The sequence below is a fragment of the Nicotiana tabacum genome, chromosome 6, assembly GCF_000715075.1.
Source record: "Nicotiana tabacum cultivar K326 chromosome 6, ASM71507v2, whole genome shotgun sequence".
Lineage (NCBI taxonomy): Eukaryota > Viridiplantae > Streptophyta > Magnoliopsida > Solanales > Solanaceae > Nicotiana > Nicotiana tabacum.
The window spans coordinates 87894744-87901232 of NC_134085.1; positions in this window are offsets into that span (position 1 = coordinate 87894744).

The following is a 6489-nucleotide window of genomic DNA, read 5'->3' on the forward strand; positions in this document are numbered from 1 at the left end:
TCACCGTGATACCTCCAGAGCATCGAAACATGAAATACCGGGTGAACTCCTGCCAAGCTGGGAGGTAAGGCAAGCTCATAAGCAACCTCCCCAACACGCCTCAATATCTCAAAAGGTCCAATAAACCTCGGACTCAACTTTCCTTTATTCCAAAATCTCATAACGCCCTTCATAGGCGAAACCCAAAGCAGAACCCACTCTCCAACCATATAGGAAACATTACGAACCTTCCGGTCCGCGTAACTCTTCTGTCTAGACTAGGCTATAAGGAGTCTATCCTGAATCACCTTAACCTTCTCCAAAGCATCCTGAACCAAGTCTGTGCCCAATAATCTATCCTCACCCCGCCCAAACCAACCCACTGGGGATCTACACCGCCTACCATATAAAGCCTCATACGGTGCCATGTGAATGCTGGACTGATAGCTGTTGTTGTAGGCAAACTCCGCCCATGGCAAGAATTGATCCAAAGACCCTCCAAACCCAATCACACACGCACGTAGCATATTCTCAAGAATATTAATAGTCTTCTCGGACTGTCCGTCCGTCTAAGGGTGAAATATTGTACTCAACTCCACCCAAGTACCTAAATCATGATGTACGGCCCTCCAGAACCATGATGTGAACTAAGTACCTCTATTTGAAATGATGGAAACTGGAATACCATGCAGATGAACAATCTCCCAGATATAAATCTCCGCTAAACGCTTCGAAGAATAGGTAGTACACACAAGAATGAAGTGTGCGGACTTGGTGAGCCGATCCACAATCACCCAAATGGCATCGAACTTCCTCAAAGTCCATGAGAGTCCAACTACGAAGTCCATGGTGATCCGCTCCCACTTCCACTACGAAATCTCTATCTGCTGATGCAACCCTCCCGGTCTCTGGTGCTCATACTTCACCTACTGACAATTGAGGCACCGAGCTACGAACCCAACTATATCTTTCTTCATTCGCCTCCACCAATAGTGCTGCCTCAAATCTTGGTACATCTTCGCGACACCCAGATGAATGGAATACCGCGAACTATGGGCCTCCTCTAGAATCAACTCCAGAAGCCCATCAACATTGGGTACACAAATCCGACCTTGCATCCTCAACACCCCATCATTACCAATAGTCACATCTCTGGCATCACCATGCTGAACCTTGTCCTTGAGGACAAGCAAATGAGGGTCATCAAACTGACGCTCCCTGATACGATCAAATAAGCAAGACCGATAAACCACACAAGCTAGAACCCGACTGGGCTCTGAAAGATCCAATCTCACAAACCGACTGGCTAAGGCCTCAACATACATTGCCATGGGCCTCTCTACTACTGGTAAATAAGCCAAACTCCCCAAACTCTCTACCCAGCGACTCAAAGCATCGGCCACCACATTGGCCTTGCCCAGGTGATACAAAATAGTGATATTGTAGTCCTTTAGCAGCTCTAACCACCTCGTCTGGCGCAAATTAAGATCCTTTTGCATGAACAGATACTACAAGCTCCGATGATCAGTATAAATCTCATAAGGCACACCGTACAAATAATGACGCCAGATCTTCAAGGCGTGAACAATAGCAGCTAGCTCGAGATCATGGATGGGATAATTCTTCTCATGTACTTTTAAATGTCTTTATGCGTAGGCAATCACCCTATGTCCTGCATCAATACCGCTCCAAGTCCAATCCTCGAGGCATCACAATAGACTATATAAGACCCCGAACTTGTAGGCAATATCAAAACTAGGGTTGTAGTCAAAGCTGTCTTAAGCTTCTGAAAGCTCGCCTCACACTCTTCCGTCCACTAGAACAGAGCACCCTTCTAGGTCAGCCTGGTCATAGGGGCTGCAGTCGATGGAAACCCCTCAACAAAACGATGGTAATAACCCGCCAAGCCAACAAAACTATGGATCTTTGTAGCTGAGAATGGTCTGGGCAAACTCTGCACTGCTTCCACTTTCTTCGGATCCACCTTTATCCCCTCACTAGAAACCACGTGACCCAATAAAGCCACGGAATCCAACCAGAACTCACATTTCGAGAACTTTGCATATAACTTCTTTTCCCTCAAAGTCTGAAGCACTATCCTCGGGGGCTGCTCATGATCTTCCCGACTCCGGGAATACACCAGAATATCATCAATACAGACAATGACGAACGAGTCAAGATATGGCTAGAACACACTATGCATCAAATTCCTAAAAGCTGCTGGGGCATTGGTCAGCCTAAATGACATAACAAGGAACTCGTAATGACCATACCGAGTCCTGAAAGTAGTCTTCGGGATATTTGGCTCCCAAATCTTCAATTGATGGTAACCTTAGCGTAAGTAAATCTTAGAAAACACTCGTGCGCCCTGAAGCTGGTCAAACAGATCATCAATACGAGGCAAAGGATAACGGTTCTTCACTATAACATTGTTCAACTGGCGATAATCAATACACATACGCATAAAACCATCCTTTTTCTTCACAAAGACAAGAGCACCCCAAGGTGATACACTAGGCCGAATAAAACCCTTATCAAGCAATTCCTGTAACTGATCCTTCAACTCAGGAGGGGCCATGCGTTACGGAGGAATAGAAATGGGCTGAGTGCTCAGCAACAGATCAATCCCAAAATCAATATCTCTATTTGGTGGCATGCCCGAAAGATCAGCTGGAAACACATCAGGAAAATCCCGTACTACTGGGACTGAATCAACTGTAAGGGTATCAATACTGACATATCTCACATAATCTATATATGCATCACACCCCTTCTCAACCATTCCTCGAGCCCTAAGGAAAGAAATAACTCTACTAGGAGTGTGATCTAAAGCACCCTCTACCCAACAAGCGGTACACCTGGCATAGCCAACGTCACAGTTTTGGTGTGTAATCAAGAATAGCATAATGGGGCGACAACTAGTCCATGCCCAAGATAATATCAAAATCTACCATGCTGAGCAACAATAAATCGGCTCTAGTCTCAAAACCACTAATAGCAACCAAACACGACCGATAAACGCGATCTACAACAAGAGAATCTCCCACATGAGTAGAAACATAAATAATTGAACTCAAAGAATCTCGAGGTACACCCAAATGGGGAGCAAAATAAGAAGACACATAAAAATAAGTGGAGCCTGGATCGAATAGAACTGATGCATCTCTGTGACAAACCAGTATAATACCTATGATGACAGAATCGGAGGCAACAACCTCGGTACGGGAAGGAAGGGCATAGTATCGGGCCTGGCCTCCCCCTCTAGGGTGACATCTACCTCCCCAACCTCCACCTCTAGCTGGTTGGGCCGGTGGGGTAGCAACTAGAGTTGTAATCATAGCCTGAGAACTCTACGGGGCACGCTGTGGCTGAGAAGTATGTGGAGGTGCACCCCTCCTAAGTTTGGGGCAATCCCTCACCATATGGCGTGTGTCACCACACTCAAAACAAGCTCTGAGGGGACATGGCGACTGTGGCTGGCTCGGGCCAGGTCTGCTGGACTGACCACTAGAAGCACCCTGTGCAGGAGGCGAACTAGATACTGGAGGTGCATAATAAGGCTCCTAAGGCCTAGGAGGAGCTGGAATACCACTAGCTACTAGAAGAGCTGAATGAACAGGACGACTCATAAAACCCCTACCATGACAAACTATAGCTGGCGCACGGGCACCAGAATAATGGCCTGACTCTCGAGACCTCTTGGCCTCCTTCTGCTCTCTCTCCCTAGCATACATACCCTCAATCTTTCTAGCAATGCTCACTACCTGCTAATAAGAAATATCCATCTCCAACTCACGAGCCATGCTAGACCTGATGCTGGGAATAAACCCCTCAATAAACTGGAAAACCCTTTCACGAACAGTAGAAACCAAGGTTGGGGCATATCTCGCCAAGCTAGTGTAACAGACAGCATACTCCGAGACAGTCATAGTACCCTGGCACATATGCTCAAACTCTGTGCTCCATGTGTCCCTGAGGCTCTGAGGAACAAACCCTCTTAGGAACATATCTGAAAATTGAGTCCAAGTCAGTAAAGCTGCCTCATCCGGGCTGTCTAACTCATAGGTACACCACCACTCATAGGCGGCTCCTCAAAGCTGGAAGGCAGTGAAAGAAACTCCACTCGATCCTAATATACCATAGTGCGGAGGATATAGTGGCACTCCTCCAGAAATCCCAAGGCATCATCTAATACTAACCCACTGAATACAGTAGGATCATACTTCTTGAACCTCTCAAGCCTCCGCTACTCATCCTTTGAAGCTACTGCCCTGTCCTCGGGCTAACCTAGGACTGTAGGCGGTACATGAATAATCTTTGGGACTTGACAACATGCACTCGCTACTCAAGAGTGCGGGTGACGGGAGTCTATGCTCCTCCTCCGGCCTGAGTTGTAGCTGCAGCAAGGGGAAGCAACCCTGCCTGAGCCAGAGTGGTGTACATGCTCATGAACTGTGCAAGAGTCTCCTGAAGCGCTGGAGTAGTAGAAGCAGTAGGCATATCAGGTGCCTGGATTCTGGCTGGAATTGCTGGTGGTACCTCGGTGGCAGCTCTTCAGGTGCTCTGGCTGCACCACGTGTGCGTCCTCGGACTCTAACCCGGCCCGACCTTTGACAGTTATAGTAGGGGGTGCAGGTGCCTGATCATCTCGGGTAGCATGTGTCCTTACCATCCGTGAGAGAATAAAAGATAGAAGTTTAGAATTGTGAAATCAAAATCTCGCACGATAAGGAAATCAAATGAAGTGGAATTTTCCTAACAGTTACATAGCCTCTCATAGATAAGTACAGACATCTCTGTACCGATCCGCGAGACTCTAATAAACCAGCTTGTGATTCATGACTCCTATGAAACAAGGGCTCTGATACTAACTTGTCACGACCCCAGTTCCCCCTCCATGAACTATTGTGACTGCACCTAGTCTATGACTAGGTAAGCCTAACAAATGCGGAAATAAATAATTTGTGGAAGAAATAATTAAAAACCAAAATGACAAAATGAAACAGTGTTTAAGATGCCGCTCGACAAATACAATACAAACTCTCAAATCTAACAATATTTCCCAAAACCCGGAATCTCATGAAATCACAAGCTTTTGGATGTCTACAAGTATCTAACTCCAGAATGTCTAACAAAAGAAAATACAAAAGGGATAATTCTTAAAGAGAGAATAGAAAGGGACTCCTCGGTCTGCGGACGCGAAAGAAATACCTCAAAGTCTTTAGAAAAGTCGCGTTGCCTCAAGGGTGATAGGACTGAGTCGAAGTACTTAGATCTGCACATGAAAAACATGCACAGAAAGGGCATGAGTACACCACAGCGGTACTTAGTAAGTGTCATGCCTAACGTCGGTCGAGTAATGACGAGGAAGGTCAGGGCCCTACTAAGGTTAAATGAAATACAAGGTTTAACAATGTAGAACAAAACAATATAAGTAAGTGCAACAGTAAAAGTAACACAGGACAGAGACAACAACAACAATTACTACAGAGGCAAAGTAAGCACGAAAAGAAATACAGCTCAACACAGAGATAACAAATGAGGATCTCCTAGGATACCGTCTTGTAGTCCCAAATATAAAATCTAGTGGATCTCCCGGGATACCGTCCCGTAGTCCAACTCATAATGTGAGGGGATCTCCCGGAATACCGATCTGTAGTCCCAAATGTAAATACTCAGTACAAAGGGAATCTACCGGGTGCAGTCCCGTAGTTCTAATGTAAATCTGCAAGGGGATCTCCCGAAATACTGATCCGTAGTCCCAAAGTAAACATGCAGGGGAGATCTCCCGGGATACCGTCCCGTAGTCCCAAAGTAAACACACAACAACAACACGAAGGATAGACAATTCAATTCAAATTCCATACCAAGGTAAAACAGGTTTGTCTAGTCTAGCATGCTGCACATATTCCAAATAAGGCAGTTTGAGCAAGTAAAGCAATTAAGTCAATTAGACATGCTTCCCTAGGCTAACAACAACCTAAAATTTCAAGTAGTATAAACTGGAAAAAAAAAACACAGTTAGAATTACTTATTCAAAAACCGGATTTTCAACAATTAGCAAAAGTACGCACTCGTCACCTCACGTACAAGGCATTTCAAATATCAATAATACCAAATCCTAAGGGGAGTTCCTCCACACAAGGTTAGACAAGCCACTTACCTCAAATCGGCTCAAAATCAACCCGAAACCACATTCTTGCCACGAGTACTCAACTCCAAATTACCCAAATCTATTCAATTCAATTGCATAATGTAAATATAACTTTATGCAACTTATTTCACAAATAAATTCTAAGCTAATACACGAAATTTGGTAAAATAACCAAAATGCCCTTCGAGCCCATGTCTCGGAATCGGGTAAAATTTATATTTTCAGAATCCTCATACTCTCACGAGTCTAATCATACAAAAATTATCCAAATCCAATGCCAAATCTACAATCAAAACTTGAAATTTAGGTCTAAGAACTTTTCCTAAATTTTCATCCAAATTCCGAAATGAAATGAT